Source organism: Diabrotica virgifera, chromosome 3 (genome assembly GCF_917563875.1).
Source record: "Diabrotica virgifera virgifera chromosome 3, PGI_DIABVI_V3a".
NCBI classification, from domain to species: domain Eukaryota; kingdom Metazoa; phylum Arthropoda; class Insecta; order Coleoptera; family Chrysomelidae; genus Diabrotica; species Diabrotica virgifera.
In genome coordinates, this window is record NC_065445.1 from 192,629,163 (window position 1) to 192,640,699 (window position 11,537).

General features: G+C 33.9%; 1 protein-coding gene across 2 annotated transcripts in view; it reads right to left on the bottom strand.

Moving 5' to 3' along the window:
- Nucleotides 1–9,273, bottom strand: part of LOC126881492 (putative fatty acyl-CoA reductase CG5065) — a 62,261-nt gene extending 52,988 nt beyond the window's left edge. For both annotated transcript variants that reach the window (XM_050645777.1, XM_050645778.1), the window contains exon 1: nucleotides 8,981–9,273. The gene's annotated coding sequence lies outside the window, so the exon portion shown is untranslated. The remainder of the gene's footprint in view (nucleotides 1–8,980) is intronic.
- Between the last annotated feature and the right edge of the window lie 2,264 nt (nucleotides 9,274–11,537).

Below are 11,537 nucleotides of genomic sequence, written 5' to 3' on the forward strand. Positions count from 1 at the left end.
AATGCACTAAGTGAAATAATAAGTTTTAATGAGTTTTACCCTGAAACCGAAGTTCACAATATTGCACTCCAGATTGGAAGGAAAAATTCACTAAGTGCAATAATACGTTTTAATGAGTTTTGCTCTGAAATCGAAATTCACAGCAATGCACTTAGTGAATTGTACCATAAATTATTTAGCAATTAGAAGGCTTAGAGCCCCAGGTGACTTCTCCAGGGCTGGGCAGTACCGTATTTAGTTCAAATTGATGAAAATGTCAAATTCTCAAAAAAGTGCACTTAGTGAGTTTTACCTCTCATAGGACGAAATTATCTAAGAAATTGAATCCAAAAACATAAAGTTATTTACCTTCAGGGTGGCTGGACGGAAACCAAACAGGTATTATCAAGAACTACGACAACATTGCTGAAAAACTGACATTTTTCCGGTGTTTTCGATTCTCTTACTTTCCCCCCTAAGCCAGGGTGAGAATCACCACAATATTTTTTAATAGCAATCGAGGTCAAATAAGACATCGTTTTAAACGCTTGCAATTGCTCGTATATTAGTCTTTAAATTATTAATTTCGGTCCAGTACCTTATTTTAATTAATTAAAAAAACAGCAAGACTATTACGAACCTAATCGAATAATAAAGGATAGGGAAGAGAATAAACTTTTCGGTCGTTCAGGGTGACTAACCATAGACTAAGTAAACCACGGATAACGGGTATCTCAAAGGAGAAAAAACAAAGGTAACAAAGCTAAACCTAATCTAAAGTTGCAATTTACACGACTTAACATAATCTAGACTAGAAGAATCCTAAAAATTAGCAGAAGTTCATAAGATTATACAGAGGATAAATGTTTTCCTGTAATAGCTGAAAATTCAATATATTTCTTTGTATCACATACTTGTCACATGCAAAAAATATAATATGATCTATGTCACTTATTGTATTGCAATTTTCGCACGAATTAGACTGTATTAAATTGATTTTATATAGACGTATAGTAAAGCAATAGGCGAGAATTAGTAGAGGAAATGAAGCATTTTGGCTCGCAATTCTTTTGTCCAGCATGGATTTACTTGAAATTTTTACAGAAGGTAGGGAATAGTCCAAGGATCATTTTCTATATCATGCCGCTGTACGCTAAAACCTTGGGGGTGGTTGCCACCCCATCTCGGGGGTGGTAATTTTTTATTAAATTTTAGCCATGTAAATCGATGTTAAACGTAATTCTAAGAAAAAAAAATTGTTTACAATTTTTTTGTAAAACTAATATTTTTCGAGTTATTCACGGTTGAAAGTAACAGTTTTTCAACCAAAAAATCCACTTTTTAGAGAGTTTTTTGAGAATAACTCGAAAAATATGCATTTAATAAAAAAAACTGTAGCTATCGAAATTGTGTCTTTTAGTAACACAAACCAAATTCTTTTTCTATAATATTTGTACGACCAATACAAACCGAGATACGGCATATTAAAGGTTAGTTTTTTTCGTCAAAATAAGTTGAAATATTGAAAGCCAAATAACGAAAAAACTTTGAATTTTTCGAGTAAACCTTAAACAATCTTTTTTTATGGATACAATTAGACCTTTCAAAAAAAAAACAAAAAGTTTCTGGCATAAAAATTAAGTGACTTATGATCAAAAAAACTCAATACCTGCTTTTCTTTATGAAAAAATCATTGAAAACAGCCCCCTAACTACCCTCCTAATTATAAATTGGTCTTCACCTTTCTGTAACTCCTTTTATATTTATATTATCAATACATCCAAGAAGCTTGACCTATTTAGAAGGCCTAATTTTAGAATAATTGGAGTTAAAAAAAAAAATAATTTTTTGCAATTTGGTATTTTTCGCCATTTTCTTCAAAATATCTCCGAAAATACTAAAGATACAAAAAAAATGATATATTACTACATTGTAGCTTTTTTTATAGCTATAATTTACTTGTACATATATTTTCATTATAGTGAATAGGTAGCGAGGTATAGCTGTTTAAAACCTCTATTTAAGAGCAAACACCCCCCTTATCGAGCCTTTTAAACCTATCCCATTTAAAAACTAAGGGATCTTACGGAATTTAATTTACACAGTCTTATAGCTCCTAAAAAATCCTACAAAATAGTTTTTAAAAAAACTTTTTATCGCCAAAAATAAAGAAGCTACGTTTATAAAACGAATTTCTTTTTCGAAAAATTCGAATAGTCCGCTTATAGAGCATTTTCAATGTATATAATACCACAAAACTAGTTCGTATACTAGAAGATGACTAAAAAACTGTTTGTATTTGTACATATTTGTAAATTCGTATTTTTCTGTAAATAGATGTTTTTGTAATTCTTTAATTCTACTTTTTTTTCTGTATTGATCTATTAAATTTTCTACTTATAAAAATTGCAATGTTATTAAGGGTGGTTTTTAAGGGTTGAAATATGATATTATATCCTTTAGCATAAAACAGTCATTATTTAACCAATCAAAACCAAATTTTACCCACAATAAAGTTTACAATGTTTGTATATAATTTTTGACAATAAGGGGTAGTTTACACCCCTAAAAATAATCAACGCATATAATAATCATAGTACTGTTTTATATATAGCTCCAGTTTTATATATAGCTCCAACAAGGGTGGTTGTAAGGGTTAAAATATTATGATACTATATCTTAAAGCATAAAACAATAATTATGTAACTAATAAGAAACAAATGTTAACAATATTAAATTTTAAAATGTTATTTTATAATTTTTTACAATTAGGGGTAGTTTTCACCCTTAATAAACCAAAAGTGTACAACGGCTCAATATAGAAAATGAACTAAAGGGTGAAATGAGTCTAATCCCAAATTTTTGTACAAATCGATGCTGGTCGAAAAAATTTTGAGGTTTTGCCATTTTTTCAGTTTTATTTCCTCGACTAAATTAATATGCATATGGAACTTAAATTATATGCTAAATAAATTGGTATATCAATAAATACATAAAAGACTAAAATATTAGCACCCAGCCGATCGGGAGAGCAACACGATCCTACTTGACCGTTACCGTTGAGAACTTAAAAAAAGTATAAATCTTTAGATCAGCGGTTCTCAATCTGTGGTACATGTACCACTGGTGGTACATATCATTATTTGCGGTGGTACACAAACGCAAAACTGTCAAAATCACCACTATTACAGTTAATTAGATTACCTATCTAGATAGGTAGTTATTTCAGTAGGTGCTAGGTGGTACCAAAAATATTAAAAAGTATTTTGTGGTACATGACTCAAAAATATTGAGAACCACTGCTTTAGATGTCACCATCAAAAAAAAGGACGACATCGACTATACTGAGCTTAGCAGAAGAATGATCCAAGCCAATATACAGGGTGATTCATTTAGAATGTCCAATCTCTGAGTTGTAGAATTAAGACCTTAAAATTTTAAGATTTAACCCAAATCACTTAAATAAAATGTGGCGCGTTACTGAGTTACAGGATGTCTAATTTAAATATTTAAAAACTATTTTCACCTAGTAGTTTAAAACTATTTGAAATATCCTCGTCATACTTTTCAGAAAGTGAAGGTACTCTACACCCTACGAAATTATGATAAACAAACGTTTCTATCTACTACCAGAGGCGTACGACAAAGGATAATGAATGGTTGAACCTTCCCAAATTCTACACCACCGGCTTAGTGCTTTTCGAGTAGAGCAGTAATTAGTTTTCGAGATATCTGAAATTGAAAATGATATCAGGCTAAGACTTCTAATTTACATTGTGCAATTTGTGTTGTAGAGGACAAAACATCGCTTAAACTAAAGAAAGAAGAAATGCGCATAAATCGCCTGTCTAAGCAGGAAAAAATGCACATCTGGATGGGTAAAATTCTGCATAGGTGACATCTCAACGAGATCAACCACGAATATGTCGACAATGCAGCATCGAACTATTGGTTGACATCAGGAAAGTGGTTTACCCACACACATGGTTTCCTACTTGCCATTCAGGATTAGGTTATTGCAACTAAAAATTACCTGAAATATATTGTCAACGATCCTCAGTTCTAACACGACAAATGCTGATACGTATGCCAAGCCCAAGAAACCATCCAACATCAAACAGAGAACTGCCAGGCATTTGTTGGAACTGATCATAAAGAACGCCCTGATCCAGTAGGAAAGATTTTTCACCACGAACTTTCTAACAAACTGGGACTTCTCCAAAACGACCATATCTCTTATTATTAATACGTTTCTGACAGAATGCTTGAAAACTACAAGCTATACTGGGATCACACTGTGCTCACAAGTGGAAGAATTGGAAAATAAAATAGACAGAATGGAAAAGGACAAAAGATGAAATAATATAATACTGCAGTGAGTAGAAATGGATACCTACGATCAAAAAATAACAAAAGATAACGTCCAATATTTTTTATGCAATGCCCTAAAGTTGAGACAAAAATAAAAAGCGCAAGAAAAATTGGAAGTAGTAGGCATAGGCATAGGCATAAGTGCCTAAGAGGCACTTATGAAACGGGAAAACTTAAAGAATTAATTAGAGAAACAAAAAGATATGAAGTAGATATATTAGCTTTACAAGAAACAAAACAATTAGACACAGAAATAGTAAAAATATATTTATGATATAGTATTTTTTAAAAGTGGGGGGAATAACAGATTGCTAGGAACAGGCTTTATCATACAGAAAAGATGGAAAACCAGAGTAATGAATTTCAAGCCGATATCAGATAAAATGTGCACAATCAGGTTAAAAGGGAATCAACGAAACATAAGCATAATAAATGTACATGCACCAATAGAAGACGCCACCGAAGAAGACAAAGATGCATACTATGAGCAACTAGAGAGAGAATATGACAGATTACCAGCCTTTGATATCAAAATAGTAATGGGAGACTGCAATGCTAAAGTGGGAAAAGAGGATATATATGAAAATATAACAGGAAAGTACAGTAAACACGATCTTTCAAATGATAACGGTCAAAGAATTATAGCTTTTGCAACAGAAAGACAAATGGTAATAAAAAGCACATACCAACACAGAAAAGATATACATAAAGCAACGTGGATTTCCCCTGACAAAAGGACAATAAATCAAATAGACCACATATTAATAGAGAACAAGCACGCCCATAATATAATAAATATAAAAAGTATGAGAGGAGCGGAATGTGACTCAGATCACTTTTTGGTAAGAGCAGGCTATAGAATAAATGCTAATATAAAGAAAGACAATCAAAAGGACAAAGAAATCAAAAAACAATTTAACACAGCAACACTAAAAGATAATACGACACAGAAGAAGTACGAACAACGAATAACCAGCAGACTAAACGAAGAACCAGACATAGGCGTAACCAGGATGATCCTAAGGGGGGGTTACAACTACTGGAAAGGGGGGGTTACAACTACTGGAAGGTCCCTGAGGGGTATGGTGTTAAGCGTATAGAGCTCAAAGTACATCAGAATGGGGGGGTTATAACCCCCAAACCCCCCCTGGTTACGCCTATGGAACCAGAAACACTAGACCCGGAAGAAAAGTGGAAAAGCATAAAAGAAGCAGTTTTAAACACCAGTAAAGAAATATTAATTAAAGGTAATAGAAAACAAAAAGCAAAAGAATGGTATGATGAGGAATGTCAAAAAATAGCAGAAGGTATTAGAAAAATAAGAATAAAAAACTTAAGAAATAATAGTGACATTAGCACACAAGAATATAGAGAATTGGGGAGAATTATGAAGAGAACATGCAGAAATAAAAACAAGAAAATATAACGAAGAAAAACTCAAAGTGATAGAGGAAAAATTCCAAAAAAAGGAAATAAGATCCTTTTACCAGGAAACAAGAAAAATGGAAAGGGGATATCAGAAACATAACCCATATTATGAGGAAGGAATATTAATAAATGAACCTGGGGAAATAATGAGAAATTTACAAACTTATTGTACACAACTTTTAAACAAAAACGAAGAAGAAAGGGGAACAATCCAGGAAATTGAAAATGACCATATAGTAATAGAAGCACCTACGAGGGAAGAAATAGAAAATGAAATAAGAGGGCTAAAAACAATAAAAACCCAGGAATAACGGAAATATCGGCGGAAATGATAAAGACAGGAGGAAAAAGACTACACAAGGAGATACATAGCCTGATAAAAAGTATATGGGAAACAGAGAGAATGCTAGGAGAATGGACCAGGGCAAGGATATGCCCCATACATAAAAAAGGTGATAAAATGAGATGTGAAAATTATAGAGGTATCGCGTTGCTAGAAGTCGTGTACAAAATATTGACAAACATCTTAAGAAAAAAGCTGAATCAATACACGAAAAAGATATTGGGCGAGTATCAGGCAGGATTCAGAAGTAATAGGTCGACGACAGACCAAATATTTGCGTTAAAAGAAATCCAAACTACGTGCTACGAACATAAAATAGCAGTATATGTCCTGTTCGTCAACTTTAAACAGGCCTATGATACGGTAAAGCGGCAACAGATGTACGCACTAATGCAAGAAATGGGCCTACCAAGTAAAATCGTCAGGATGGTAAAGATGACTATGAATAACTCCACAAACGAAATAGCATGGAAGAGGCATAAATCAAATAATTTTGAAACAAAGGAAGGACTAAGACAAGGAGACCCACTATCAACGACGCTTTTTAATGTAATACTGGAAGGAATAATCAGATAATTAGGAAAAGTAAAATAAGCACACAGGAAACGATTTTTAAAAATGACCATCAATGTATTGCATTCGCAGATGATCTAACATTATTATCGACAAGTAAGAAAGAGCTAACAAAATTAATGAGCAATATAATAAAACAAGCCAAAACTTTTGGTCTTCTCATAAATAAGGAAAAGACAAAATACATGACAATGGAAGAAACAGATAAAGAAAAAGAAGACAATTTCACATTGGAGATAGAAGGAGAAAATGTATGCGCATTTAAAAGAGTTTCAGAATTTACATACCTGGGTGTAAAAGTATATGAAAAGGGACATGGGGAAGGGGAAATAAAAGCAAGAATAGCAAAAGTAACCAAAAAGTATGGAGCATTGCGTACATTAATGAAATCCAAAGATGTCTCAAGAAAAACAAAAATAAGAATCTACAAAACAGTTATCAGACCTACAGCTACATATGCATGTGAAACATGGGTGCTTAAAAAATCAGAAATAGACCTTTTAGAAAGATGGGAGAAGAAAATACCACGAGCAATATATGGAGGCGTGAAAATAGACGGTCAATGTAGAAGAAGAAATATTAAGGAACTTGAAGAACTGTATAATGAATCAAAAATAACGACGGCAATCAAAGCACCGAGAATCCGATACTTAGGACACATCGAAAGAATGGGAAAGGCGAGAATGCCAAAAATGGTTCTATTACGTAAGCCAATACAAAAAAAAAATAGGAAAACCAAGAAGGAGATGGAAGGACAGCGTATATGAAGACTTAAAACAAAGTAATATTGTAAACTGGAAAGAAAAAGCTTTGGACAGAAAACAATGAAGAGAAGTGGTGAAGAAATGTATGGAAAGACTATAATGTTAAGTGTAGTATTAAGTGTTTTATACAAACAAATGTAATATTGTATATATTATAGTAGTATAGGATATAGCATTATATATAATATGTAATAGTAATTGTAAGGAAAAATTAAATCTTTCAGCCCTAGGCCTTCACGGTCTGTTGAGCTTATATATTAATAAATAATAAATAGTTTAAAACTATTTGAAATATCCTCGTCATACTTTTCAGAAAGTGAAGGTACTCTACACCCTACGAAATTATGATAAACAAACGTTTCTATCTACTACCAGAGGCGTACGACAAAGGATAATGAATGGTTGAACCTTCCCAAATTCTACACCACCGGCTTAGTGCTTTTCGAGTAGATCAGTAATTAGTTTTCGAGATATCTGAAATTGAAAATGATATCAGGCTAAGACTTCTAATTTACATTGTGCAATTTGTGTAATAGAGGACAAAACATCACTTAAACTAAAGAAACAAGAAATGCGCATAAATCGCCTGTCTAAGCAGGAAAAAATGCACATCTGGATGGGTAAAATTCTGCATAGGTGACATCTCAACGAGATCAACCACGAATATGTCGACAATGCAGCATCGAACTATTGGTTGACATCAGGAAAGTGGTTTACCCACACACATGGTTTCCTACTTGCCATTCAGGATTAGGTTATTGCAACTAAAAATTACCTAAAATATATTGTCAACGATCCTCAGTTCTAACACGACAAATGCTGATACGTATGCCAAGTCCAACAAACCATCCAACATCAAACAGGGAACTGCCAGGCATTTGTTAGAACTGATCATAAAGAACGCCCTGATCCAGTAGGAAAGATTTTTCACCAAGAACTAGCTAACAAACTGGGACTTCTCCAAAACGACCACATCTCTTATTATTAATACGTCTCTGACAGAATGCTTGAAAACTACAAGCTATACTGGGATCACACTGTGCTCACAGACCAACACAGCCTGCTTGAATTACATATGTTTCATTGCTTTCATATTATTATTGCTAATATTGTATCTATAATATTTTAGTTATATTTATATTGTATTGTATTTGAAAATTTATATTTTGTGCTATAAATACCAGGAAAAACTTCCTTAATAAATAAAATTTTCACACATCACAAAAATGGGCTACTTTTTGAAACTGCCTAAATTCCAACCTCAAGCATGTATTCTAAAAAAAAACCGCTAAAATTTGTTTTAAAAATGAAAGTTGGCTTTTTAAGACGGTTTTAAAAATGCCAGATTAAAGCAAAGTCGGCTTTTTAACTTGTCAATTTTAATCGGGTATTTATTTCTGGTCATATATGGTAATAAATTATTATAATAATAAATGAAATACATACAAAAATTATTCAAAGATATTTACCTACATCAATAAGCTCAGATATTTTAAAGATAGTTATCATAGTAACTACTTACCACCTAGAAGTTGAGGTACTAATGATGTAAAAATTACCAATGATCAGTTTTCCACTGCACCAGATTATGTTTTCACTTATAATTGCATTTCTGTATGCTTGCAACTCTTAACACCTTATAGCAAATAAGTCGCCATATACCGCGAAGAAAGAGAAAGCAGGAAGATCGATTTATGGCATAAACAACAATTTTTTCTTCTATATTCTCTCGCTTGATCCAACGGAAGCATACAGCGTATTATCAGATATACACACTAAAGTTATGTGATGATAAATGTTGCACAATACAGCGACTAGGCGCGAATGGGAGAGTTGTATAATCATGGTCTTAATTTATATCTTCTTAACGTATGAATACGGTTAGAATGTTCTTATGGGGTTTTGCGAAATAACATTTATACATTGTTGTTTTTCGATATACGTCTGTAAATTTAAAGTGCAAATAATATTGCAATGAGGTGCTTCTGATTTTAGTCCTTCTTCTTCTTCTTCCTTCTTGCATGTAGGCTTTAAAGCCTGTTTCTTCTTCAATATTAGCCTCCTAAATTATTTAAGTTATCGCATCATCTTTTTCTTGGTCTGCCAATACTTCTTCGTCCATTTGGTGACTTATCTCGTGCTATTCGTACTATCCTATCCTCTGCCATTCTACTAATGTGTTCATTCCACTCCTGTTTCCGTTTTGTCGCCCATACATTTATGTCTTCTACATTGCACGATCTTCTTATATTTTCGCTTCTCTCCCTATCCAACAGACTTTTCCCAGAAAGGTAGAGGTACTAGAGAACACCTGTAAAATATAAGACAGATAATCGAAAAATCTAGGGAATTCAATATTCCACTGTACATATGCTTTATAGATTATCGTATGGCGTTCGACAGGGTCAAGTGGAGACACTTATGGCAAATACTAAAAGAAGTGGGCGTACCCCAACACCTTATTTCGCTTATAACTGAACTATACGAACACACTACTGGATCAGTTAAAGTGCTTGACACACTTTCAAACGAATTTCATCCGGAACGGGGTGTCAGACAGGGATGTATACTATCTCCACAATTATTCAATATATATGGAGAGCATATCATGAGAAGAGCACTTGAAGGATGGGAAAAAGGCAAAAGGCATCTCAATAAATAGTCATAAAATAAACAACCTACGTTTCGCAGATGACACAGCCCTTCTTGCAAATAGTCAAGCAGAGCTGATTGATCTTATACGACTGCTTGAAAACGAAAGTCAAATATTTGGTCTGCAATTAAACATATCAAAGACAAAGATCATGATAGTGGATAGACTACATAACGATCATCCACATATAACCACAATTGATCGATTTGAGGTTGTGAGCTCATACTTATATCTGGGATCATTAATCACAAACACAGGGTCACTACAGGAAGAAATAAAACGTAGATGTGATCTAGCAAAAGTCGCCACAGCAAAAATGACCACAATATGGAAGGACTGTCAAATTTCAAGAGCGTTAAAGATGAGGTTGATCAACTGCTTGATATTCCTAATACTGATACCCTGAGAAATTCGGAAAGAAGAAAGATAGACGCCACTGAAATGTTCTGTTGGAGACGAATGCTATGAATTCCTTGGACCGACCATAGAACAAATAATTCGATTTTAAGAGAGCTAAAAGTTAGCCAACGGCTCTCCAGTAAAGTCCATCTCCAACAATTAAAATACTTTGGACATGTTATGAGAGCCAACACAGAAAACATGGAAAGACTCATTATACAAGGAAAGGTGGAAGGCCGAAGATCACGAGAAAGATCCCCGACAAGATGGATCGATCAGATAACAGGAATATGCAAAAGACCTATGTATGAGTTAAAAGAAATGACCAGAGACAGAGATCTTTGGAGACGGACAATACACGACACCACGTCGACCACTACACTCCCTCCGGGGGGTCAGGATTGAAGAGACAGATTTCTTGGCAGTTGTATTAAAGATGCATGTTAATCTTTGGAGATCGTCTTCTGTCTCGGCGATTATTGCGGCGTCGTCTGCATAACATAATATTTGGATTTCTTTGTTCCCCATTCTGTAACCATGACCTTTACGTACTGCTTCTATTATTTCGTCCATTATTATATTAAAGAGCAGTGGGCTTAATGAGTCACCTTGTCTGACTCCGCTTTGTACTGGTATAAACTGCGTTAGTTTTCCATTTATCTTTGCCTGTATTCGATTATGAGAGTAGATGTTTTCGATGGTTTGTATAATATTGATTGGTATGTTTCTTCTATACAGTAAATGTAAGACGTCTTCGACTTGGATGCGATCGAAAGCCTTTGTCAGGTCTATAAAACATAGATATGCTGGTTTATTGTACTCAATGGCCTTTTCTGTGATTTGTCTCCGTGACCCGTCAAAATAGCCCGGTCAAAACAGCCCCGTCAAAAAAGCCCCGTCAAAATAGCCCGAACACAAAATAGCCTCGACAAAATAGCCCGCAAACAAAATAGCCCCGACAAAATAGATCGCACACAAAATAGCCCCGGTCAAAACAGCTCCCGCTAAAATAGCCCCGGCTAAAACA